A 26521-nucleotide genomic window follows, 5' to 3' on the forward strand; every position below is an offset into this window, starting at 1 on the left:
TCCCCAAAGGGCTAGTGGGGTCCTGTCCTCTATCAGAGCATTCCCTGTGTGTGTGCTGTGTGTCGGTACGTTTGTGTCGACATGTATGAGGAGAAAAATGATGTGGAGACGGAGCAGAGTGTCTGTAACAGTGATGTCACCACCTAGGGGGTCGACACCTGAGTGGATGTACTGTTGAAAATTACATGACAGTGTCAGCTCTGTATAAAAAAACAAAAAAAAAAACAGTGGTTGACATGAGACAGCCGGCTACTCAGCTTGTGCCTGTCCAGACGTCTCATAGGCCGTCAGGGGCTCTAAAGCGCCCGTTACCTCAGATGGCAGATACAGACGCCGACACGGATACTGACTCCTGTGTCGACGGTGAAGAGACAACCGTGCTTTCCAGTAGGGCCACACGTTACATGATTGAGACAATGGAAAATGTTTTATACATTTCTGATAATACGAGTACCACCAAAAAGAGGGGTATTATGTTCGGTGAGGGAAAAACTACCTGTAGTTTTCCTGAATCTGAGAAATAAAATGAGGTGTGTGATGATGCGTGGGTTTCCCCCCGATAACAATTGATCATTTCTTAAAAAGTATTGGCTGTATACCCTTTCCGGCAAGAGGTTAGGGTGCGTTGGGAAACACCCCCTAGGGGGGATAAGGCGCTCACACGCTTGTAAGAACAAGGGCTCTACCCTCTCATGAGATGGCCGCCCTTAAGGATCCTGCTGATAGAAAGCAGGAGGGTATCCAAAAATGTATTCACACACATACTGGTGTTATACTGCGACCAGCAATCGCCTCAGCCTGGAGGTGCAGTGCTGGGTTGGCATGGTCGGATTCCCTGACTGGAAATATTGATATCCTAGATAAGGATAGTATATTATTGCCTATAGAGCATTTAAAAGATGCATTTCTATATATGCATGATGCACAGCGGAATATTTGCCGACTGGCATCAAGTATAAGTGCGTTGTCCAATTCTACCAGTAAAATGGTCAGGTGATGCGGATTCCAAACGGCATTTGGAAGTATTGCCTTTGAAAGGGGACATTTGGGGTCGGTATTTTAGACCTGGTGGCCACGGCAACAACTGGGAAATCCACGTTTGTACCCCAGGTCGCCTCTCAAAATAAGACGCCGTATTATCAGGCGCAGTCCTTTGTTGGCAAGCGGACAAAAGGTTCCTCTTTTCTGCTCGTGACAGAGGGAGAGGAAAAAGGCTGAAGAGATTAGCCAGTTCCCAGGAACAGAAACCCTTTCCCGCCTCTGCCAAGCCCTCAGTATGACGCTAGGGCCTTACAAGCTCAGGCACGGTGGGGGCCCGTTCTCAATGAATTTCAGTGCGCAGTGGGCTCACTCGCAAGTAGACCCCTGGATCCTTCAGGTAATATCTCAAGGGTACATATTGGAATTCGAGACGTCTCCCCCTCGCCGTTTCCAAAAGTCGGCTTTACCGACGTCTCCCTCTGACAGGGAGGCAGTTTTGGAAGCCATTCACAAGCTGTATTCCCAGCAGGTGATAATCAAGGTACCCCTCCTGCAACAGGGAACGGGGTATTATTCCACACTATTGTGGTACCGAAGCCAGACGGCTCGGTGAGACCGATTCTAAATCTAAAATCTAAAATCTTTGAACACTTACATACAGAGGTTCAAATTCAAGATTGAGTCACTCAGAGCAGTGATTGCGAACCTGGAAGAAGGGGACTACATGATGTCTCGGGACATCAAGGATGCTTACCTTCATGTCAAAATTTACCCTTCTCACCAAGGGTACCTCAGGTTATGGTACAGAACTGTCACTATCAGTTCAGACGCTGCCGTAGGGATGGTCCACGGCACCCCGGGTCTTTACCAAGGTAATGGCCGAAATGATATCCCTTCGAAGGAAGGGAATTTTAGTTATCCCTTACTTGGACGATTCCCTGATAAGGGTAAGATCCAGGGAACAGTTGGAAGTCGGTGTAGCACTATCTCAGGTAGTGTTGCGGCAGCACGATTGGATTCTCAATATTCCAAAATCGCAGCTGGTTCCGACGACTTGTCTTCTGTTTCCTAGGGATGTTCCTGGACACAGTCCAGAAAAAAGGTGTTTCTCCCGGAAGAGAAAGCCAGGGAGTTATCCGAGCTAGTCAGGAACCTCCTAAAACCGAACCAAGTCTCAGTGCATCAATGCACAAGGGTTCTGGGTAAAAATGGTGGCTTCCTACGAAGCAATCCCATTCGTTAGATTCCACGCAAGAACTTTCCAGTGGAACCTACTGGACAAATGGTCCGGGTCGCATTTTCAGATGCATCAGCGGATAACCCTGTCACCAAGGACAAGGGTATCCATCCTGTGGTGGTTGCAGAGTGCTCATCTTCTAGAGGGCCGCAGATTCGGCATTCAGGACTGGGTCCTGGTGACCACGAATGCCAGCCTGCGAGGCTGGTGAGCAGTCACACAGGGAAGGAATATCCAGGGCTTAGGGTCAAGCCTGGATACATCACTTCACATAAATATCCTGAAGCTAAGGGCCATTTACAATGCTCTAAGCTTAGCAAGACCTCTGCTTCAAGGTCAGCCGGTGTTGATCCAGTCGGACAACATCATGGCAGTCACCCACGTAAACAGACAGGGTGGCACAAGAAGCAGGAGGGCAATGGCAGAAGCTGCAGGGATTCTTCGCTGGGCGGAAAATCATGTGATAGCACTGTCAACAGTATTCATTCCGGGAGTGGACAACTGGGAAGCAGACTTCCTCAGCACGACCTCCACCCGGGAGAGTGGGGACTTCACCCAGAAGTCGTCCACATGATTAAAAAACTCGACAGGTATTGCGCCAGGTCAAGAGACCCTCAGGCAATAGTTGTAGACGCTCTGGTAACACCGTGGGTGTACCAGTCAGTGTATGTGTTCCCTCCTCTGCCTCTCATACCCAAGGTACTGAGATTGATAAGATGGAGAGGAGAAAGCACTATATTCGTGGCTCCGGATTGGCCAAGAAGGACTTGGTAACCGGAACTTCAAGAGATGCTCACGGAGGATCCGTGGCCTCTACCTCTAAGAAGGGACCTGCTCCAGCAAGGACCCTGTCTGTTCCAAGACTTACCGCGGCTGCGTTTGACGGCATGCCGGTTGAACACCGGATCCTGAAGGAAAAAAGGCATTCCGGATGAAGTCATCCATATCCTGATCTAAAGCCAGGAAGGATGTAACCGCAAAAACATTATCACCGCAATTGGCGAAAATATGTTGCGTAGTGCGAGGCCAGTAAGGCCCGATGGAGGAAATTCAACTGGGTCGATTCCTACATTTCCTGCAAACAGGAGTGTCTATGGGCCTGAAATTGGGGTCCATTAAGGTTCAGATTTCGGCCCTGTCAATTTTCTTCCAAAAAAGAACTAGCTTCAGTCCCTGAAGTTTAGACGTTTGTAAAAGGGGTACTGCATATACAGCCTCCTTTTGTGCCTCCAGTGGCAATTTGGGATCTCAATGTAGTTTGGGTTCCAAAAGTCACATTGGTTTGAACCACTTAAATCTGTGGAGTTAAAATATCTCACATGGAAAGTGGTCATGCTGTTGGCCCTGGCCTGGGCCAGGCGCGTGTCAGAATTGGCGGCTTTATCCTGTAAAAGCCCTTATCTGATTTTCCATTCGGACAGGGCGGAATTGAGGACTCGTCCTCAGTTTCTCCCTAAGGTGGTTCCAGCGTTTTCACCTGAACCAACCTATTGTGGTGCCTGCGGCTACTAGGGACTTGGAGGAATCCAAGTTGCTGGATGTTGTCAGGGCCCTGAAAATATGTTTCCAGGACGGCTGGAGTCAGGAAATCTGACTCGCTGTTTATCCTGTATGCACCCAACAAGCTGGGTGCTCCTGCTTCTAAGCAGACTATTGCTCGTTGGATTTGTAGTACAATTCAGCTTGCACATTCTGTGGCAGGCCTGCCACAGCTAAAATCTGTAAAAGCCCGTTCCACAAGGAAAGTGGGCTCATCTTGGGCGGCTGCCCGAGGGGTCTCGGCTTTACAACTTTGCCGGGCAGCTACATGGTCAGGGGCAAACACGTTTGCTAAATTCTACAAATTTGATACCCTGGCTGAGGAGGACCTGGAGTTCTCTCATTCGGTGCTGCAGAGTCATCCGCACTCTCCCGCCCGTTTGGGAGCTTTGGTATAATCCCCATGGTCCTTACGGAGTCCCCAGCATCCACTTAGGACGTCAGAGAAAATAAGAATTTACTTACCGATAATTCTATTTCTCATAGTCCGTAGTGGATGCTGGGCGCCCATCCCAAGTGCGGATTGTCTGCAATACTTGTACATAGTTATTGTTACAAAAATCGGGTTATTATTGTTGGGAGCCATCTTTTCAGAGGCTCCTCTGTTATCATGCTGTTAACTGGGTTCAGATCACAGGTTGTACGGTGTGATTGGTGTGGCTGGTATGAGTCTTACCCGGGATTCAAAATCCTTCCTTATTGTGTACGCTCGTCCGGGCAAAGTATCCTAACTGAGGCTTGGAGGAGGGTCATAGGGGGAGGAGCCAGTGCACACCACATAGTCCTAAAGCTTTCTTTAGATGTGCCCAGTCTCCTGCGGAGCCGCTATTCCCCATGGTCCTTACGGAGTCCCCAGCATCCACTACGGACTATGAGAAATAGAATTATCGGTAAGTAAATTCTTATTATTTACTGCAGTTAAAGTTCATATGTAACTCACGTGAGTAATGAAAGAAAACAGGGGGAGAGCGCTGTGATGGTTGGTGAAACACAGCGGTATGCTACGACCCCCGTTAACCGTGGCTGGATCTTATTGGCACTCGCGGTCGGGATATTTCTCCCTGCCGTGGGGTAGAGACCTCCTTTTGCTCGGTCTCAAATTGCTTTTTCCCCTTCACCGCTGTCTTTACATCAGACGTCCGCCGTGATGTAGCTCGTTCATGAACGGGCTTATATCTCAGCAATCAGAGTGTCCGGTAATCACCTTTCTTACGCGTTTCTCCGCTGTTATCCAAGAGCGGTTTCGTCAGAGGATACATCAGCAGCCTAGCAGGCTCTTTTTAAAATGCACCGGACCAATAGCATTACTAATTAGTTGATTGGATACATACATGTACTAATTGGATGCATACATGTAATGACTCACATATGGAACAACTTTCTAATTGCAATTGCACATATAAAGGCATTTCATAATATAAAAATAAGCAACATGGTGATTAAAAATAATAATAAAATAAGCAACAAGGTGGTTTAAAAAATAACAGAAAATATATAATCTATATACAGATTAACCTATAATCTTTCAATCAATACCTCATATCTATAATCACATATACATAATTCAGAGACTCAGCACTAAGGATCCCCATTTACTTATATAAAACCTTTTAGGGTAACATAAATCCATGCCACTACTAAAGCAGTTCTTGTGGCGCAGGGGAAACATCAAATGCACTCTATGCAGCTAGTCCCATGTTCGAATCCAACCCGCTCAGCTTAACATCCATATTATTTATTTACTTTTAATGGGATCATTCTATCAATTCATTTTTACCTTTAATTTTTGTTAATATTATTTCTATATTTCATTATTTTAACCCCTGGAATAACTACATTGCTGTTTAAACAACAAAAAGAATTGAAGAAAAAATAAATATTAAACAGACAATTTAAGGATTCGAAGATTTAAATATTTAAAGATTTTAAAATTTAAAACAGGGAGGGGGGGGGAGGGAGGGGGGCCTTTTGGGAGAAGGAGGGTGGAAAAATAAAAATAGAAAAAAAAAAATATATATAGAACCAAGAGAAAGTGTAAAAAGAGGATGGAGGAAGAAATCTGATGTTCATCATTACTAGTGGATTTTACTAAAGAACTTTAAAGGAACACACACAACAGGATTATACAGTTTCATCCTAAGAGGAAAGCTGTTTCCAAAATAGCTACTTCTAATAATTTTGTTTATTTATTAAACATACAATAAATGGATATTCAATAAATAATATATTAGGTAAATCAATAGATAAAATCTTCAGAGACTGCAAATGTTGTTCAGTTCGATGCTCTCATTCAGACCATCAGGTGTAAGGGTACCCAAAGAAAAAATCCAAAATGCCTCCCTTGTCAAGTAAAGGAGATTCAACTGAGGCAGCACAAGGGAACTCTCATCTGGGGACAACAACTGCAGGGAGAACACATATTTTCAGATGAACATGGGAGGGCAGAAGGCTGCCTAATACTGAAGCACCCCCAAACAACAAACCAAATGCAACAACTAGTACAAGCATTCCTGGGGGAAGGCCTGCAGCAGATGGATTTGCATATGGTGATGTCATCCAAGCAGTGGGTCAAAGTTGGCTTCAACCCTCGTCTGCATATGAAAAGAGAAAAGGGGCGTGCAGGGCATGGCGGCCTTTTGCGGCGCTTGGATGACCCCTAGTTCGCATTAAACACCTCCACCCTACTTCGGTGTGGGGCTCATGTTGGCTATGCCCCAGCCCCTGAAGCATTCAAGCTGATTACTTGCAGCAGCTGGGCACTGTAATAGCTCCAGAGCTGCTCTGTAAGGCAACTAAAAGGGTGTGGGCCCTGCAGCACTACCTGTAGTTCGCATTGTGCGTTGGAAGGCACAAAGTAAGCAGACGGGAGAAGTCAAGATAGTGCGCAAGGGCATAGAAGGGAGTGGCTCAAGAAAAGAGAAGTGTAAACAGACAGCAAACTAGGCTGGAGAAAGACATGAGACAAAGAGATCTGAATTATACGAGAGCCGACCAGGGGAAACACAAATTATGCAGTCAAGTTTCCCACATTTGGGGATATCGCAGGAGCAGCACACCCAGAGTGCAATTGGTGAGCCTTGCCCTGGGAGAAGCACCTTCATGATCATAGTATCTCACCTAGCAGGTAAGTAGGAGTTGGGCTAGAGCTGGGGAGGGTTGCTGCTCGGGCACCCCCCTGTCAAGTGAAGGAGATCCAACTGAGGCAGCACAAGGGAACTCTCGAAAGAAGAACAAGGCTAGAGGAAGATCTGAGACAAAGAAATCTGACTTTTACCAGAGCTGACCAGAGGAAAGCACAAACACAGTCCCCCACTACCACAAATAATGCTGTCAAGTTTACCACATTTGGGAAAATAACAGGGGTCAGCATACCCAGAATGCAATGAATGAACCTCACCCTGGGAGAACAATCTTCATGACCATGGTATCTCCTATGCAAAATAAGTATGATTTGGGATAGGGCTGGAGAGGGCCGCTGCTCAGGCACATCTCTGTCAAGTAAAGGAGATTCAACTGAGGCAGCACAAGGGAACTCTCATCTGGGGACAACAACTGCAGGAGGTACACATATTTTCAGATGAACATGGGAGGGCAGAAGGCTGCCTAATACTGAAGCACCCCCAAACAACAAACCAAATGCAACAACTAGTGCAAGCATTCCTGGGGGAAGGCCTGCAGCATATGGATTTGCATATGGTGATGTCATCCAAACAGTGGGTCAAAGTTGGCTTCAACCCTCGTCTGCATATGAAAAGATAAAATTGGCATGCAGGGCATGGCGGCCTTTTGAGGTGCTTGGATGACCCATAGTTCGCATTAAACACCTCCACCCTCCTTCGGTGTGGGGCTCATGATGGCTATGCCCCAGCCCCTGAAGCATTCAAGCTGATTTCTTGCAGCAGCTGGGCACTGTAACAGCTCCAGAGCTGCTCTGTAAGGCAAGTAAAAGGGTGTGGGCCCTGCAGCACTACCTGTAGTTTGCATTGTGTGTTGGAAGGCACACAGTAAGCAGACGGGAGAAGTCAGGATAGTGCGCAAGGGCATAGAAGGGAGCAACTCAAGAAAAGAGAAGTGGAAACAGACTGCAAATTAGGCTGGAGAGAGACCTGAGACAAAGAGATCTGAATTATACGAGAGCCGACCAGGTGAAACACAAATTATGCAGTCTAGTGTCCAACATTTGGGGAAACCGCAGGAGTAGCACACCCAGAGTGCAATGGGTGAGCCTTGCCCTGGGAGAAGCACCTTCATGATCATAGTATCTCACCTGGCAGGTAAGTAGGAGCTGGGCTAGAGCTGGGGAGGGTCGCTGCTCGGGCACCCCCCTGTCAAGTGAAGGAGATCCAACTGAGGCAGCACAAGGGAACTCTCGAAAGAAATACAAGGCTAGAGGAAGATCTGAGACAAAGAAATCTGACTTTTACCAGAGCTGACCAGAGGAAAGCACAAACACAGTCCCTCACTACCACAAATAATGCAGTCCAGTTTCCCACATTTGGGGAAATCACAGGGGTCAGCATACCCAGAATGCAATGAATGAACCTCACCCTGGGAAAACAATCTTCATGACCATGGTATCTCCTATGCAAAATAAGTATGATTTGGGATAGAGCTGGGGAGGGCCGCTGCTCAGGCACATCTCTGTCAAGTAAAGGAGATTCAACTGAGGCAGCACAAGGGAACTCTCATCGGGGGACAACAACTGCAGGGAGAACACATATTTTCAGATGAACATGGGAGGGCAGAAGGCTGCCTAATACTGAAGCACCCCCAAACAACAAACCAAATGCAACAACTAGTGCAAGCATTCCTGGGGGAAGGCCTGCAGCAGATGGATTTGCATATGGTGATGTCATCCAAGCAGTGGGTCAAAGTTGGCTTCAACACTCATCTGCATATGAATAGAGAAGAGGGGCGTGCAGGGCATGGCGGCCTTTTGCGGCGCTTGGATGACCCCTAGTTCGCATTAAACACCTCCACCCTCCTTCGGTGTGGGGCTCATGTTGGCTATGCCCCAGCCCCTGAAGCATTCAAGCTGATTTCTTGCAGCAGCTGGGCACTGTAACAGCTCCAGAGCTGCTCTGTAAGGCAAGTAAAAGGGTGTGGGCCCTGCAGCACTACCTGTAGTTCGCATTGTGCGTTGGAAGGCACAAAGTAAGCAGACGGGAGAAGTCAGGATAGTGCGCAAGGGCATAGAAGGGAGCGGCTCAAGAAAAGAGAAGTGGAAACAGACAGCAAACTAGGCTGGAGAGAGACCTGAGACAAATACATCTGAATTATACGAGAGCCGACCAGGGGAAACACAAATTATGCAGTCAAGTTTCCCACATTTGGGGAAATCACAGGGGCAGCACACCCAGAGTGCGATGGGTGAGCCTTGCCCTGGGAGAAGCACCTACATGATCATAGGATCTCACCTGGCAGGTAAGTAGGAGTTGGGCTAGAGCTGGGGAGGGTCGCTGCTCGGGCACCCCCCTGTCAAGTGAAGGAGATCCAACTGAGGCAGCACAAGGGAACTCTCGAAAGAAGAACAAGGCTAGAGGAAGATCTGAGACAAAGAAATCTGACTTTTACCAGAGCTGACCAGAGGAAAGCACAAACACAGTTCCCCACTACCACAAATAATGCTGTCAAGTTTACCACATTTGGGAAAATAACAGGGGTCAGCATACCCAGAATGCAATGAATGAACCTCACCCTGGGAGAACAATCTTCATGACCATGGTATCTCCTATGCAAAATAAGTATGATTTGGGATAGGGCTGGAGAGGGCCGCTGCTCAGGCACATCTCTGTCAAGTAAAGGAGATTCAACTGAGGCAGCACAAGGGAACTCTCATCTGGGGACAACAACTGCAGGAGGTACACATATTTTCAGATGAACATGGGAGGGCAGAAGGCTGCCTAATACTGAAGCACCCCCAAACAACAAACCAAATGCACCAACTAGTGCAAGCATTCCTGGGGGAAGGCCTGCAGCATATGGATTTGCATATGGTGATGTCATCCAAACAGTGGGTCAAAGTTGGCTTCAACCCTCGTCTGCATATGAAAAGATAAAATTGGCATGCAGGGCATGGCGGCCTTTTGAGGTGCTTGGATGACCCATAGTTCGCATTAAACACCTCCACCCTCCTTCGGTGTGGGGCTCATGATGGCTATGCCCCAGCCCCTGAAGCATTCAAGCTGATTTCTTGCAGCAGCTGGGCACTGTAACAGCTCCAGAGCTGCTCTGTAAGGCAAGTAAAAGGGTGTGGGCCCTGCAGCACTACCTGTAGTTTGCATTGTGTGTTGGAAGGCACAAAGTAAGCAGACGGGAGAAGTCAGGATAGTGCGCAAGGGCATAGAACGGAGCAACTCAAGAAAAGAGAAGTGGAAACAGACTGCAAATTAGGCTGGAGAGAGACCTGAGACAAAGAGATCTGAATTATACGAGAGCCGACCAGGTGAAACACAAATTATGCAGTCTAGTGTCCAACATTTGGGGAAACCGCAGGAGTAGCACACCCAGAGTGCAATGGGTGAGCCTTGCCCTGGGAGAAGCACCTTCATGATCATAGTATCTCACCTGGCAGGTAAGTAGGAGCTGGGCTAGAGCTGGGGAGGGTCGCTGCTCGGGCACCCCCCTGTCAAGTGAAGGAGATCCAACTGAGGCAGCACAAGGGAACTCTCGAAAGAAATACAAGGCTAGAGGAAGATCTGAGACAAAGAAATCTGACTTTTACCAGAGCTGACCAGAGGAAAGCACAAACACAGTCCCTCACTACCACAAATAATGCAGTCCAGTTTCCCACATTTGGGGAAATCACAGGGGTCAGCATACCCAGAATGCAATGAATGAACCTCACCCTGGGAAAACAATCTTCATGACCATGGTATCTCCTATGCAAAATAAGTATGATTTGGGATAGAGCTGGGGAGGGCCGCTGCTCAGGCACATCTCTGTCAAGTAAAGGAGATTCAACTGAGGCAGCACAAGGGAACTCTCATCGGGGGACAACAACTGCAGGGAGAACACATATTTTCAGATGAACATGGGAGGGCAGAAGGCTGCCTAATACTGAAGCACCCCCAAACAACAAACCAAATGCAACAACTAGTGCAAGCATTCCTGGGGGAAGGCCTGCAGCAGATGGATTTGCATATGGTGATGTCATCCAAGCAGTGGGTCAAAGTTGGCTTCAACACTCATCTGCATATGAATAGAGAAGAGGGGCGTGCAGGGCATGGCGGCCTTTTGCGGCGCTTGGATGACCCCTAGTTCGCATTAAACACCTCCACCCTCCTTCGGTGTGGGGCTCATGTTGGCTATGCCCCAGCCCCTGAAGCATTCAAGCTGATTTCTTGCAGCAGCTGGGCACTGTAACAGCTCCAGAGCTGCTCTGTAAGGCAAGTAAAAGGGTGTGGGCCCTGCAGCACTACCTGTAGTTCGCATTGTGCGTTGGAAGGCACAAAGTAAGCAGACGGGAGAAGTCAGGATAGTGCGCAAGGGCATAGAAGGGAGCGGCTCAAGAAAAGAGAAGTGGAAACAGACAGCAAACTAGGCTGGAGAGAGACCTGAGACAAATACATCTGAATTATACGAGAGCCGACCAGGGGAAACACAAATTATGCAGTCAAGTTTCCCACATTTGGGGAAATCACAGGGGCAGCACACCCAGAGTGCGATGGGTGAGCCTTGCCCTGGGAGAAGCACCTACATGATCATAGGATCTCACCTGGCAGGTAAGTAGGAGTTGGGCTAGAGCTGGGGAGGGTCGCTGCTCGGGCACCCCCCTGTCAAGTGAAGGAGATCCAACTGAGGCAGCACAAGGGTACTCTCGAAAGAAGAACAAGGCTAGAGGAAGATCTGAGACAAAGAAATCTGACTTTTACCAGAGCTGACCAGAGGAAAGCACAAACACAGCCCCCCACTACCACAAATAATGCAGTCGAGTTTCCAACATTTGGGGAAATCACAGGGGTCAGCATAAACAGAATGCAATGAATGAACCTTACCATGGGAGAACAATCTTCATGACCATGGTATCTCCTATGCAAAATAAGTATGATTTGGGATAGGGCTGGGGAGGGCCGCTGCTCAGGCACATCTCTGTCAAGTAAAGGCGATTCAACTGAGGCAGCACAAGGGAACTCTCATCTTGGGACAACAACTGCAGGGAGAACACATATTTTCAGATGAACATGGGAGGGCAGAAGGCTGCCTAATACTGAAGCACCCCCAAACAACAAACCAAATGCAACAACTAGTGCAAGCATTCCTGGGGAAGGCCTGCAGCAGATGGATTTGCATATGGTGATGTCATCCAAGCAGTGGGTCAAAGTTGGCTTCAACCCTCGTCTGCATATGAAAAGAAAAAAGGGATGTGCAGGGAATGGCGGCCTTTTGCGGCGCTTGGATGACCCCTAATTCGCATTAAACATCTCCACCCTCCTTCGGTGTGGGGCTCATGATGGCTATGCCCCAGCCCCTGAAGCATTCAAGCTGATTTCTTGCAGCAGCTGGGCACTGTAACAGCTCCAGAGCTGCTCTGTAAAGCATGTAAAAGGGTGTGGGCCCTGCAGCACTACCTGTAGTTTGCATTGTGCGTTGGAAGGCACAAAGTATACAGACAGGAGAGGTCAGAATAGTGCGCAAGGGCATAGAAGGGAGCGGCTCAAGAAAAGAGAAGTGGAAACAGACAGCAAACTAGGCTGGAGAGAGACCTGAGACAAAGAGATCTGAATTATACGAGAGCCGACCAGGGGAAACACAAATTATGCAGTCAAGTTTCCCACATTTGGGGAAATCACAGGGGCAGCACACACAGAGTGCAATGGGTGAGCCTTGCCCTGGGAGAAGCACCTACATGATCATAGTATCTCACCTGGCAGGTAAGTAGGAGTTGGGCTAGAGCTGGGTAGGGTCACTGCTCGGGCACTTCCCTGTCAAGTGAAGGAGATCCAAGTGAGTCAGCACAAGGGAACTCTCGAAAGAAGAACAAGGCTAGAGGAAGATCTGAGACAAAGAAATCTGACTTTTACCAGAGCTGACCAGAGGAAAGCACAAACACAGTCCCCCACTACCACAAATAATGAAGTCGAGTTTCCCACATTTGGGTAAATCACAGGGGTCAGCATACCCAAAATGCAATGAATGAACCTCACCCTGGGATAACAGTCTTCATTACCATGATATCTCCTATGCAAAATAAGTATGATTTGGGATAGGGCTGGGGAGGGCCGCTGCTCAGGCACATCTCTGTCAAGTAAAGGAGATTCAACTGAGGCAGCACAAGGGAACTCTCATCTGGGGACAACAACTGCAGGGAGAACACATATTTTCAGATGAACATGGGAGGGCAGAAGGCTGCCTAATACTGAAGCACCCCCAAACAACAAACCAAATGCAACAACTAGTACAAGCATTCCTGGGTGAAGGTCAGCAGAAGACGGATTTGCATACAGTGATGTCATCCAAGCAGTGGGCCAAAGTTGGCTGGAACCCTCATCTGCATATGAAAAGAGAAAAGGGGTATGCAGGGAATGGCGGCCTTTTGCGGCGCTTGGATGACCCTTAGTTCGCATTAAACACCCCCACCCTCCTTCGGTGTGGGGCTCATGTTGGCAATGCCCCAGCCCCTGAAGCATTCAAGCTGATTTCTTGCAGCAGCTTGGCACTGTAACAGCTCCAGAGCTGCTCTGTAATGCAAGTAAAAGTTTGTGGGCCCTGCAGCACTACCTGTAGTTTGCATTGTGCATTGGAAGGCACAAAGTAAGCAGACAGGAGAAGTCAGGATAGTGCACAAGGGTATAGAAGGGAGGGGCTCAAAAAAAGAAGAAGTGGAAACAGACTGCAAACTAGGCTGGAGAGAGACCTGAGACAAAGAGATCTGAATTATATAAAAGCCGACCAGTGGAAACACAAATTATGCAGTCAAGTTTCCCATATTTGGGGAAATCACAGGGGCAGCACACCCAGAGTGCAATGGGTGAGCCTTGCCCTGGGAGAAGCACCTTCATGATCATAGTATCTCACCTGGCAGGTAAGTAGGAGTTGGGCTAGAGCTGGGGAGGGTCGCTGCTTGGGCACCCCCCTGTCAAGTAAAGGAGATCCAACTGAGGCAGCACAAGGGAACTCTCGAAAGAAGAACAAGGCTAGAGGAAGATCTGAGATAAAGAAATCTGACTTTTACCAGAGCTGACCAGAGGAAAGCACAAACACAGTCCCCCACTACCACAAATAATGCAGTCAAGTTTCCCACATTTGGGGAAATCACAGGGGTCAGCATACCCAGAATGCAATGAATGAACCTCACCCTGGGAGAACGATCTTCATGACCATGGTATCTCCTATGCAAAATAAGTATGATTTGGGATAGGGCTGGGGAGGGCCGCTGCTCAGGCACATCTCTGTCAAGTAAAGAAGATTCAACTGAGGCAGCACAAGGGAACTCTCATCTGGGGACAACAACTGCAGGGAGAACACATATTTTCAGATGATCATGGGAGGGCAGAAGGCTGCCTAATACTGAAGCACCCCCAAACAACAAACCAAATGCAACAACTAGTGCAAGCATTCCTGGGGGAAGGCCTGCAGCAGATGGATTTGCATATGGTGATGTCATCCAAGCAGTTGGTCAAATTTGGCTTCAACCCTCGTCTGCATATGAAAAGAGAAAAGGGGCGTGCAGGGCATGGCGGCCTTTTGCGGCGCTTGGATGACCCCTAGTTCGCATTAAACACCTCCACCCTCCTTCGGTGTGGGGCTCATGTTGGCTATGCCCCAGCCCCTGAAGCATTCAAGCTGATTTCTTGCAGAAGCTGGGCACTGTAACAGCTCCAGGGCTGCTCTGTATGGCAAGTAAAAGGGTGTGGGCCCTGCAGCACTACCTGTAGTTCGCATTGTGCGTTGGAAGGCACAAAGTAAGCAGATGGGAGAAGTCAGGATAGTGCGCAAGGGCATAGAAGGGAGCGGCTCAAGAAAAGAGAAGTGGAAACAGACAGCAAACTAGGCTGGAGAGCTCTTCTGTCTATATTTTGCAATCCTGCTCTTGTCCTCTCCAGCTGCTCCATGTAGATTTGACGTCTGGAAAGGTGCATAACCCACTGACAAGCAGGCACACTCCTGCATGAGTTTTCTCTCTCACTAGCTGGATGATACACAATCATTTGCATGTGCTCCACCTCCGACACACCACCCACCCAACCACCCAGTGACCAGAGCCACCCACAAGCCAACTGGCTCCTTGATTTAATTTGCACAGTGTAGTCATCCAGGCAGCATGTCCTTCTCAATGGAAGGATCTCTGGTTCCATGGAATCTTCCACATTGGAATGCTGCGGAATAAAAAGGATTTAAATATTCAGCTTGCTAGCATTCAATGTACCTGCGGCTTGGCTTTAGCACATGGGTCTTCATCCTGTGGCCCTCCAGCTGCTGTGAAACTACACATCCCAGCATGCCCTGCCACAGTTTTGCTATTAAGGTATGCTAAAACTGAGGCAGGGCATGCTGGGATGTGTAGTTCCACAGCAGCTGGAGGGTCGCAGGTTGAAGACCCATGTTCTAGCATGCCTGTTCTATGATGCATGTACCGTGGTGTCACAATCAGCTTGGAATGGGGTGTCTAGCAGGCATTTGCTGACAGCCACTTGAGGGAGACACACATCAGGAGATGCAGCATATCGGAGGTCTTCGATGCCTTTCCAGCAAATGCACACCACCTGCTGCTGGTCTGGACACAAAACAATGCCCACAATCGAAGTCCCAAAATGCCCAACTACAGGATTCATGTAAGTAGTGAATTTAGGAATGAATTTAGAAGTAGGAAATGAAGTTAGTTCACAAGTACATTCAAATTCAGATCTAAAGTCTAGGTAGGCCTCACGTCCTGGCAGCCCCCAGCACTTATAAATGCCTTGATTAGAGGTAGAGAATTAAATGTAGATAAAAAGTAGACACAAAATAAGACTCCACAGAGCAGTTATCAGGTGTCTTTATCAATTGTTGCATTTAAAAAATCAAGCAATTAGGGAACACAATGTTGCAACAATGTAACCCTATTTGCAAAATAGTACTAAATAAGTTTGTCGATGTAAGACATTTGCAAAGGCGCATCCAAAACACGCTGGAAAATGCAACTGAATCTGTTTTTGGAGGCTAGAATAGGAAATGTGCATCGGTCCTACAAGTACTGAAAGCTCTTCTACCATCTCCCTTTTCTGAAAAGCCATTTAATATATGGTTCCCAGATAGGGGACATATCAGATATTGCCTTTCAAAAGCAGCAAATATCATACCACTTCTATTGCCATCAAAGATAAACATTGATTGTTTTCAGATATTGGATTGAAAAAGCAGTCTTTATTGACATAAAGAAGCAAAAAAACATACATAAACATTACACACATAAGTACTGTGTTGCAGCACAGATAAAACACAATACAAATGCTGTCGGTATAGTACAGTTCAAGAACTACAGCACAGGCCAGCCTACACTATAAATCATGAACTGCACTATACATTTAAACAATACAATAATACAACAGTTAATAAGGCTATGGGTGTGGAGTGTAAGAGGGTGAGGGAATCACAAGCCCGAAGCTTTATTGAAAGACAGACACATATAAAGGGAGGATTAATAAATACAAAGATATCCTTTACTATAGAATGTAGTCCAATCCGGTCTTTCAACTCTTCCACAACTTAAAAACGGATAGTGTTCCCAAGCCTTCCATCCTGGAATATCTTCAGTCTCTCGCCAATGAAGAAAACAATCCCTCCAGCAGACTCTTCAACCACGATACAAGATCACAGCCAAAAGGGCGAGAAGCAACTACACTTGCGTTTAACCAAAACAGCTAAAACTTAGTGGAGGAAAGTGCAGTGCACCAAAACATAAGCTGACACAATCATGGAGAATGCGCCAGCATATATGCTCTTCTATCTATATTTTGCAAACCTGCTCTTGTCCCCTCCAGCTGCTCCATGTAGATTTGACGTCTGGCAAGGTGCATAACCCACTGACAAGCAGGCACACTCCTGCATGAGTTTTCACTCTCACTAGCTGGATGATACACATTCATTTGCATGTGCTCCACCTCCGACACACCGCCCACCCAACCACCCAGTCACCAGAGCCACCCACAAGCCAACTGGCTCCGTAACTTAATTTGCACAGTGCAGTCATCCAGGCAGCATGTCCTTCTCAATGGAATAATCTCTGGTTCCATGGAATCTTCCGCATTGGAATGCTGCGGAACAAAAAGGATTTAAACATTCAGCTTGCTAGCATTCAATGTACCTGCGGCTTGGCTCTAGCACATGGGTCTTCATCCTGTGGCCCTCCAGCTGCTGTGAAACTACACATCCCAGCATGCCCTGCCACAGTTTTGCTATTAAGGTATGCTAAAACTGAGGCAGGGCATGCTGGGATGTGTAGTTCCACAGCAGCTGGAGGGTCGCAGGTTGAAGACCCATGTTCTAGCATGCCTGTTCTATGATGCATGTTCCGTGAAGTCACAATCAGCTTGGAATGGGGTATCTAGCAGGCATTTGCTGACAGCCACTTGAGGTAGACACACATCAGGAGATGCAGCATATCGGAGGTCTTCGATGCCTTTCCAGCAAATGCACACCACCTGCTGCTGGTCTGGACACAAAACAATGCCCACAATCGAAGTCCCAAAATGCCCAACTACAGGATTCATGTAAGTAGTGAATTTAGGAATGAATTTAGAAGTAGGAAATTAAGTTAGTTCACAAGTACATTCAAATTCAGATCTAAAGTCTAGGTAGGCCTCACGTCCTGGCAGCCCCCAGCATTTAAAAATGCCTTGATTAGAGGTAGGGAATTAAATGTAGATAAGAAGTAGACGCAAAATAAGACTCCACAGAGCAGTTATCAGGTGTCTTTATCAATTGTTGCATTTAAAAAATCAAGCAATTAGGGAACACAATGTTGCAACAATGTAACCCTATTTGCAAAATAGTACTAAATAAGTTTGTCGATGTAAGACATTTGCAAAGGCGCATTTAAAACACACTGGAAAATGCAACTGAATCTGTTTTTGGAGGCTAGAATAGGAAATGTGCATCGGTCCAACGAGTACTGAAAGCTCTTCCACCATCTTCCTTTTCTGAAAAGCCATTTAATATATGGTTCCCAGATAGGGGACATATCAGATATTGCCTTTCAAAAGCAGCAAATATCATACCACTTCTATTGCCATCAAAGATAAACATTGATTGTTTTCAGATATTGGATTGAAAAAGCAGTCTTTATTGACATAAAGAAGCAAAAAAACATACATAAACATTACACACATAAGTACTGTGTTGCAGCACAGCCAAAACACAATACAAATGCTGTCGGTATAGTACAGTTCAAGAACTACAGCACAGGCCAGCCTACACCAGTGTTGCCAACTCTGAAATGGAAAACAAGCAACCGATGACTGAAAAATAAGCCCAAAACAAGCCCAAACCAATCCTAAAAAGCCCCAAAAAAAGCCCAACTCAAGGTTGTTGTTTTTTTATATATATATATATATATATATATATATATAAACAGACATTATTGTTTGTCTTATTAAAATACATATAATTATTTATATAATCTGCCTTTAAGGTCTTTACAATGATATTTATCAGCACAAAACTGGCTTTTAAAGAATACTGGAATTTTTATAAATATTATAGTTAGAGTTGTGAATTTAAGATACTATGCTTTCATGTTTCCTCTAAAGAAAAATCTCAAGTGAAAATTGCCAACTGTATATACTGTATCTGTGGTCATTTGTATTCACTGTGAAATATTTATTCTATGGAAAGATAAAACAAATAATCTTACAACATCCAACTTTGTACTTCTATTAAATAAATTAAGAGGCCAAATCAAGGTAACAAAACAAAAGATTATTAAGACAATTCAAAATAATAAATGCATATATAAATATTAAATAGTAACTCAATTCAATAAATAACAAAGGAATTACTGAGAGGTAAAGTGCATTGCAGATGGCACACTGTGAGGTAAAGTGCATGGTACACTGTGTGAAGTAAAGTGCATTGCAGATGGCATACTATGTGAGGTAAAGTGCATGGCACACTGTGTGAAGTATAGTGTATTGCAGATAGCACACTGGGGGTCATTCCGAGTTGTTCGCTCGTTGCCGATTTTTGCAACGGAACGATTAAGGCAAAAATGCGCATGCGTATGGACGCAGTGCGCATGCACTAAGTAATTTAGAACAAAACTTAGTAGATTTACTCACGTCCGAACGAAGAATTTTCATCATTGAAGTGATCGGAGTGTGATTGACAGGAAGTGGGTGTTTCTGGGCGGAAATTTACCGTTTTCTGGGAGTGTGCAGGATAAAACGCAGGAGTGTCTGGAGAAACGGGGGAGTGGCTGTCCGAACGCAGGGCGTGTTTGTGACTTCAAACCAGGAACGAAACGGGCTGAGCTGATCGCAGTGTAGGAGTAAGTCTCGAGCTACTCAGAAACTGAAAATAATTATTTATTCGCAATTCTGCTAATCTTTCGTTCGCAATTCTGCTAAGCGAAGATACACTCCCAGAGGGCGGCGGTCTAGCGTGTGCAATGCTGCTAAAAGCAGCTAGCGAGCGAACTCGGAATGACCCCCACTGTGTGAGGTAAAGTGCATGGCACACTGTGTGAAGTAAAGTGCATTGCAGATGGCATACTGCGAGGTAAAGTACATAGCACACTGAATTACAAAGGTTTTATGTAAAATGGATATAAGCAAATTCATCTGAGCTGTCTCCATCGTCTATAGAAGCTTCCATGTTATATATTCCTGAGTTGAAGCGCTGAAGCATATTGGTAGTTGGTTTAAAAATCCTTGCAACAAATACCCAAGCGTCTTAAACCATATCTGACATAAAGAATACCACATAAAGTGGTCCTAAATTGCTTCACTGTTGTGTGTCTGGTCAGTATCTTTGTTGTTGTCATTGTTAAAAACAAATTAGCCCTACTGAATACACACAACCGGCAGTCGGCAACAATAGACATAATGAATGACTCATCATTTCTTTAAGACTCTATTCATCCACAACGTCTCACCTACAGTATGTCTGTGTGAGGATCTGTGTTATATGGATGAATGACTAATTATCTCTGGAAGTCGGTATCAGTGATACCTAAAAACAAAAGAAGCCCAAAAACAAGCAGCAAAAAAAATTATAAGCCCAAAAACAAGCAACAAGCAACCACCCCAAAAAATAAGCAACCAGAAGAAAAAACAAGCCCAATTCCGCTTGTTATAAACTGAATTGGCAACTATGGCATACACTATAAATCATGAACTGCACTATACATTTAAACTATACAATAATACAACAGTTAATAAGGCTATGTGTGTGGAGTGTAAGAGGGTGAGGGAATCACAAGACCGAAGCTTTATTGTAACACAGACACATATAAGGGGAGGGGCAATAAATAGAAAGGTATCCTTTACTATAGAATGTAGTCCAATCCGACCTCTGTGCTCTTCCACAACTGAAAAACGGATAGTGTTCCCAAGCCTTCCATCCTGGAATATCTTTGGTCTTTCGCCAATGAAGAAAACAATCCATCCCTCCAGCAGACCCTTCAACCACGATACAAGATCACAGCCAAAAGGCAGAGAAGCAACTACACTTGAGCTTAACAAAAATGGCTAAAACTTAGTGGAGGAAAGTGCAGTGCACCAAAACATAAGCTGTCACAATCATGGAGAATGTGCCAGCATATATGCTCTTCTATCTATATTTTGCAAACCTGCTCTTGTCCCCTCCAGCTGCTCTATGTAGATTTGACGTCTGGCAAGGTGCATAACCCACTGACAAGCAGGCACACTCCTGCATGAGTTTTCTCTCTCACTAGCTGGATGATACACAATCATTTGCATGTGCTCCACCTCCGACACACCACCCACCCAACCACCCAGTCACCAGAGCCACCCACAAACCAACTGGCTCCGTGATTTAATTTGCACAGTGTAGTCATCCAGGCAGCATGTCCTTCTCAATGGAAGGATCTCTGGTTCCATGGAATCTTCCACATTGGAATGCTGCGGAACAAAAAGGATTTAAATATTCAGCTTGCTAGCATTCAATGTACCTGCGGCTTGGCTCTAGCACATGGGTCTTCATCCTGTGGCCCTCCAGCTGCTGTGAAACTACACATCCCAGCATGCCCTGCCACAGTTTTGCTATTAAGGTATGCTAAAACTGAGGCAGGGCATGCTGGGATGTGTAGTTCCACAGCAGCTGGAGGGTCGCAGGTTGAAGACCCATGTTCTAGCATGCCTGTTCTATGATGCATGTACCGTGATGTCACAATCAGCTTGGAATGGGGTGTCTAGCAGGCATTTGCTGACAGACACTTGAGGGAGACACACATCAGGAGATGCAGCATATCGGAGGTCTTCGATGCCTTTCCAGCAAATGCACACCACCTGCTGCTGGTCTGGACACAAAACAATGCCCACAATCGAAGTCCCAAAATGCCCAACTACAGGATTCATGTAAGTAGTGAATTTAGGAATGAATTTAGAAGTAGGAAATTAAGTTAGTTCACAAGTACATTCAAATTCAGATCTAAAGTCTAGGTAGGCCTCACGTCCTGGCAGCCCCCAGCATTTAAAAATGCCTTGATTAGAGGTAGAGAATTAAATGTAGATAAGAAGTAGACACAAAATAAGACTCCACAGAGCAGTTATCAGGTGTCTTTATCAATTGTTGCATTTAAAAAATCAAGCAATTAGGGAACACAATGTTGCAACAATGTAACCCTATTTGCAAAATAGTACTAAATAAGTTTGTCGATGTAAGACATTTGCAAAGGCGCATCCAAAACACGCTGGAAAATGCAACTGAATCTGTTTTTGGAGGCTAGAATAGGAAATGAGCATCGGTCCTACAAGTACTGAAAGCTCTTCTCCCATCTCCCTTTTCTGAAAAGCCATTTAATATATGGTTCCCAGATAGGGGACATATCAGATATTGCCTTTCAAAAGCAGCAAATATCATACCACTTCTATTGCCATCAAAGATAAACATTAATTGTTTTCAGATATTGGATTGAAAAAGCAGTCTTTATTGACATAAAGAAGCAAAAAAACATACATAAACATTACACACATAAGTACCGTGTTGCAGCACAGCCAAAACACAATACAAATGCTGTCGGTATAGTACAGTTCAAGAACTACAGCACAGGCCAGCCTACACTATAAATCATGAACTGCACTATACATTTAAACAATACAATAATACAACAGTTAATAAGGCTATGGGTGTGGAGTGTAAGAGGGTGAGGGAATCACAAGCCCAAAGCTTTATTGAAAGACAGACACATATAAAGGGAGGATTAATAAATACAAAGATATCCTTTACTATAGAATGTAGTCCAATCCGGTCTTTCAACTCTTCCACAACTGAAAAACGGATAGTGTTCCCAAGCCTTCCATCCTGGAATATCTTCAGTCTCTCGCCAATGAAGAAAACAATCCCTCCAGCAGACTCTTCAACCACGATACAAGATCACAGCCAAAAGGGCGAGAAGCCACTACACTTGCGTTTAACCAAAATGGCTAAAACTTAGTGAAGGAAAGTGCAGTGCACCAAAACATAAGCTGACACAATCATGGAGAATGCGCCAGCATATATGCTCTTCTATCTATATTTTGCAAACCTGCTCTTGTCCCCTCCAGCTGCTCCATGTAGATTTGACGCCTGGCAAGGTGCATAACCCACTGACAAGCAGGCACACTCCTGCATGAGTTTTCACTCTCACTAGCTGGATGATACACATACATTTGCATGTGCTTCACCTCCGACACACCGCCCACCCAACCACCCAGTCACCAGAGCCACCCACAAGCCAACTGGCTCCGTGATTTAATTTGCACAGTGCAGTCATCCAGGCAGCATGTCCTTCTCAATGGAATAATCTCTGGTTCCATGGAATCTTCCGCATTGGAATGCTGCGGAACAAAAATGATTTAAACATTCAGCTTGCTAGCATTCAATGTAGCTGCGGCTTGGCTCTAGCACATGGGTCTTCATCCTGTGGCCCTCCAGCTGCTGTGAAACTACACATCCCAGCATGCCCTGCCACAGTTTTGCTATTAAGGTATGCTAAAACTGAGGCAGGGCGTGCTGGTATATGTAGTTCCACAGCAGCTGGAGGGTCGCAGGTTGAAGACCCATATTCTAGCATGCCTGTTCTATGATGCATGTTCCGTGATGTCACAATCAGCTTGGAATGGGGTGTCTAGCATGCATTTGCTGACAGCCACTTGAGGGAGACACACATCAGGAGATGCAGCATATCGGAGGTCTTCGATGCCTTTCCAGCAAATGCACACCACCAGCTGCTGGTCTGGACACAAAACAATGCCCACAATTGAAGGCTCAAAATGCCCAACTACAGGATTAATGTAAGTAGTGAATTTAGGAATGAATTTAGAAGTAGGAAATTAAGTTAGTTCACAAGTACATTCAAATTCAGATCTAAAGTCTAGGTAGGCCTCACGTCCTGGCAGCCCCCAGCATTTAAAAATGCCTTGATTAGAGGTAGGGAATTAAATGTAGATAAGAAGTAGACACAAAATAAGACTCCACAGAGCAATTATCAGGTGTCTTTATCAATTGTTGCATTTAAAAAAATCAAGCAATTAGGGAACACAATGTTGCGACAATGTAACCCTATTTGCAAAATAGTACTAAATAAGTTTGTCGATGTAAGACATTTGCAAAGGCGCAAACAAAACACGCTGGAAAATGCAACTGAATCTGTTTTTGGAGGTTAGAATAGATGCAGGATCAAGTAGCTCAATGGGTAGGGTATTTGATTAGAATTCAACAGGTTATAGGTTTGAATCCTGGGTATGATAGTTTGAGGTGTTATTTAATAAAGTATGTTTATATATTAGTCACACATGGCTTACTTGTACAAATGGCATGTCACCAGTTAGTGCTGACTGCTGATATGCCATTTGCACAAACACGCCATGTGTGACTGTATATGCATTTAAGGAGGGCACCCCGGCAATACCACAAACCATTGAGTGTCAAGTATACTAGATATATCTTCATATCTCATGTGCTTTCTCTGAGACCAATCTTGTTATGCCCCTTCCCCACAAGGCATGCGCCTTTTGTCCATATTGCAAAAATGGGGAGGGGGGGGGGGGCATATAATTATCTGTCACAGGGCACCAAAAAGTCTAGTTATGGCTCTGGTATGCATTATGTAATCTGGCAGACCATATCTCCAACACTGGCTGGTTGGAATAGAAATCCGGTTATCTATGTGAGCAAATGACCATCAACGATTTACTCTCAAACACTAGAAAATGGACAAAAATGGTCCCCTAAACAAATTGGTTAAATTTTGGGTTTAACCAATTTGTGTAATGACCATTTTTGACCACTTTTCTAGTGTTTGGGAGCAAATGGTTAATTGACATTTGCTCCTATACATTACCAGATTTTCATTCCATCCATCCAGACTGGATAGATAGCCTGACAGATAATTGTGTAGTGTACGCCCAGGATAACTGTCAGTTGTGCTTTCTTTTATGACGGCACATAAATGGGTGGGCAGATCCAGAGCAAGCACTGCCCACTCATGCATAGTTGTCAACTGATGTGAAGTTCCAGGGGGCAATCTCAGTTATAAAGAAAAGTATCTGGAAATTGTCCCTAGTTTAAAAAAAAATTAAAAAAAAATTGATCAACTCCATTTATTTAGTATGATATCCCAGGTGATAGGATGCCAGCAGTCAGAACAACATACTTTATTAAATAACACATCTCAAACTACCATACCCAGGATTCAAACCTATAACCTGTTGAATTCTAATCAAACCCCCTACCTATTGAGCTATTTGATCCTGCGTAAAAATTGTGAACATTATATAAAGCTATTGGCACTTTGAAAAAAAAAGTATCAGCATTACAACGCAGCAGATCCATGCAGTTTGCAGCCACACACTACATGTATCTGCTCAGCCACAATGCTGATTATTTCTTCACAAAGTACAAGGTGAGCTCCAAACAGAATTCTCTAGCTTAGAATTATGCCAAACCTAGAAGTCGGGCCCCCCACCCTGGGATCCCCCAGAGGGAGGCCTGCACCGTCATGCGGCAGGCTTGTCTGTTTTGGAAGCAGGCTGATGGGCAGCCCAGGCTTGCTTCAGTCTGGGCTTGGCAGGTCTGGAAGCATGAGCTTGCTTTGGGTATGCCTGACCTTGGGTACGCTTTACCTTGAGGATGAAAGGGCCAAGGGAAAGTACTTTTAGCCTTCTGCGTGGTAGGAGTCATACTAGGTAGGCAAGCTGTTTTAGCAGTAGCCAGATCAGCTACAATCTTATTGAGGTCTTCTCCAAAGAGAGTGTCTCCCTTGAAAGGAAGCACCTCCAGGGTTTTCTTGGAATCCATATCCACCGACCAGGATCTCAACCAGCTGTATAAAGTATTACCTTGGAACTGGCTCTCCACTCCCCATTATCTGGTTATCATGGCTTCCTCCGCCAGTGTCCAGACTCGCTTGCTGAAGCTCGGCCACTTCTTCCTAGCAGCAGGCTCCTGGATCACTGGGCAGCAGAGGTGCTTGGGAGCCGGAAGGGGGCGGAGCAATCAGGCAGGCAGTTGCAGTGCTGCCCAGCTATCTGTGGTGTGAGAAGAAGCAGGGGCACCCCACCGCTGGCAGTGCTGCAGCTAGCGGTGGTGGCAGCGGCGAGGCTGCTGGGCTGGGTCTTGAAAAAGGTGGAAAGAAGGGTGTTACGGCATGGAATGTACAAACTGCGAGACCCTGCTGGTAGCGCCTTTGTCTATTTAGTAGGAAGGGCACGTAACAGCCGGAGGGCAATGGAGGAAGCCCCTTTAGGGCTGGAGCCCGGCGGCAACTGACTCCGTTGTCTCTGGCAGTTCCGCCCCTGGACTAGAGGAATGGTCAAGAACATGGCAACATTTAATGCCAAAAAATGCAAAATCATACACGTCTCAAAAATACAAAGGCTAACTATAATATTAAGGGCATTATAATGGCAAGAGGAAAGCTATCTAAGTATTACTATTTCAGGTGAGCAATGTAACAAAGCAATAGGAAAGGCAAGTCAGATGCTTGTTTGCATAGGTAAAGAACCAGTAGCAGAAAAAAGTAATACAGGTTGAGTATCCCATATCCAAATATTCCGAAATACGGAATATTCCGAAATACGGACTTTTTTGAGTGAGACTGAGATAGTGAAACCTTTGTTTTTTGATGGCTCAGTGTACACAAACTTTGTTTAATACTCAAAAAGTTATTAAAAATATTGTATTAAATGAACTTCAGACTGTGTGTATAAGGTGTATATGACACATAAATGAATTCTGTGAATGTACACACACTTTGTTTAATGCACAAAGTTATAAAAAATATTGGCTAAAATGACCTTCAGGCTGTGTGTATATGGTATATATGAAACATAAATGCATTCTGTGCTTAGATTTAGGTCCCATCACCATAATATCTCGTTATGGTATGCAATTATTCCAAAATACAGAAAAATCCGATATCCAAAATTCCTCTGGTCCCAAGCATTTTGGATAAGGGATACTCAACCTGTAATGCCACTGTATAGGTCCTTGGTACAGCCACATTTAGAATCCTGTGTTCAGTTCCAGAAGCCATATCTCAAGCGCCTTGAGTCCTGTTGGAGAAAGAGCACTATATAAATAAATAGTATCAAAATTTGTTTCACGGCACCCCTAGGCCAAAGT

At 45.5% G+C, this 26521-nt stretch overlaps 14 non-coding genes across 14 annotated transcripts; all 14 read right to left on the bottom strand.

Annotated features, from left to right (window-relative positions):
• Nucleotides 1-6726: 6726 nt before the first annotated feature.
• LOC134986611 (U1 spliceosomal RNA) lies at nt 6727-6889 on the bottom strand. Its single transcript, XR_010192460.1, has one exon. It is a non-coding gene; the product is annotated as a U1 spliceosomal RNA (small nuclear RNA).
• A 152-nt stretch (nt 6890-7041) lies between these two features.
• LOC134986543 (U1 spliceosomal RNA) lies at nt 7042-7205 on the bottom strand. Its single transcript, XR_010192395.1, has one exon. It is a non-coding gene; the product is annotated as a U1 spliceosomal RNA (small nuclear RNA).
• Nucleotides 7206-7876: 671 nt separating this feature from the next.
• On the bottom strand, nt 7877-8039 carry LOC134986612 (U1 spliceosomal RNA). Its single transcript, XR_010192461.1, has one exon. It is a non-coding gene; the product is annotated as a U1 spliceosomal RNA (small nuclear RNA).
• A 152-nt stretch (nt 8040-8191) lies between these two features.
• On the bottom strand, nt 8192-8355 carry LOC134986545 (U1 spliceosomal RNA). The gene has a single exon (XR_010192397.1). It is a non-coding gene; the product is annotated as a U1 spliceosomal RNA (small nuclear RNA).
• A 671-nt stretch (nt 8356-9026) lies between these two features.
• Nucleotides 9027-9189, bottom strand: LOC134986607 (U1 spliceosomal RNA). Its single transcript, XR_010192455.1, has one exon. It is a non-coding gene; the product is annotated as a U1 spliceosomal RNA (small nuclear RNA).
• A 152-nt stretch (nt 9190-9341) lies between these two features.
• On the bottom strand, nt 9342-9505 carry LOC134986549 (U1 spliceosomal RNA). Its single transcript, XR_010192401.1, has one exon. It is a non-coding gene; the product is annotated as a U1 spliceosomal RNA (small nuclear RNA).
• A 671-nt stretch (nt 9506-10176) lies between these two features.
• LOC134986613 (U1 spliceosomal RNA) lies at nt 10177-10339 on the bottom strand. The gene has a single exon (XR_010192463.1). It is a non-coding gene; the product is annotated as a U1 spliceosomal RNA (small nuclear RNA).
• Nucleotides 10340-10491: 152 nt separating this feature from the next.
• LOC134986546 (U1 spliceosomal RNA) lies at nt 10492-10655 on the bottom strand. The gene has a single exon (XR_010192398.1). It is a non-coding gene; the product is annotated as a U1 spliceosomal RNA (small nuclear RNA).
• Nucleotides 10656-11326: 671 nt separating this feature from the next.
• Nucleotides 11327-11489, bottom strand: LOC134986608 (U1 spliceosomal RNA). Its single transcript, XR_010192457.1, has one exon. It is a non-coding gene; the product is annotated as a U1 spliceosomal RNA (small nuclear RNA).
• A 152-nt stretch (nt 11490-11641) lies between these two features.
• On the bottom strand, nt 11642-11805 carry LOC134986563 (U1 spliceosomal RNA). Its single transcript, XR_010192414.1, has one exon. It is a non-coding gene; the product is annotated as a U1 spliceosomal RNA (small nuclear RNA).
• A 670-nt stretch (nt 11806-12475) lies between these two features.
• Nucleotides 12476-12638, bottom strand: LOC134986590 (U1 spliceosomal RNA). Its single transcript, XR_010192440.1, has one exon. It is a non-coding gene; the product is annotated as a U1 spliceosomal RNA (small nuclear RNA).
• Nucleotides 12639-12790: 152 nt separating this feature from the next.
• On the bottom strand, nt 12791-12954 carry LOC134986562 (U1 spliceosomal RNA). The gene has a single exon (XR_010192413.1). It is a non-coding gene; the product is annotated as a U1 spliceosomal RNA (small nuclear RNA).
• A 672-nt stretch (nt 12955-13626) lies between these two features.
• LOC134986585 (U1 spliceosomal RNA) lies at nt 13627-13789 on the bottom strand. The gene has a single exon (XR_010192435.1). It is a non-coding gene; the product is annotated as a U1 spliceosomal RNA (small nuclear RNA).
• A 152-nt stretch (nt 13790-13941) lies between these two features.
• On the bottom strand, nt 13942-14105 carry LOC134986632 (U1 spliceosomal RNA). Its single transcript, XR_010192482.1, has one exon. It is a non-coding gene; the product is annotated as a U1 spliceosomal RNA (small nuclear RNA).
• Between the last annotated feature and the right edge of the window lie 12416 nt (nt 14106-26521).

This window comes from Pseudophryne corroboree (genome assembly GCF_028390025.1).
Source record: "Pseudophryne corroboree isolate aPseCor3 chromosome 7 unlocalized genomic scaffold, aPseCor3.hap2 SUPER_7_unloc_4, whole genome shotgun sequence".
Lineage (NCBI taxonomy): Eukaryota > Metazoa > Chordata > Amphibia > Anura > Myobatrachidae > Pseudophryne > Pseudophryne corroboree.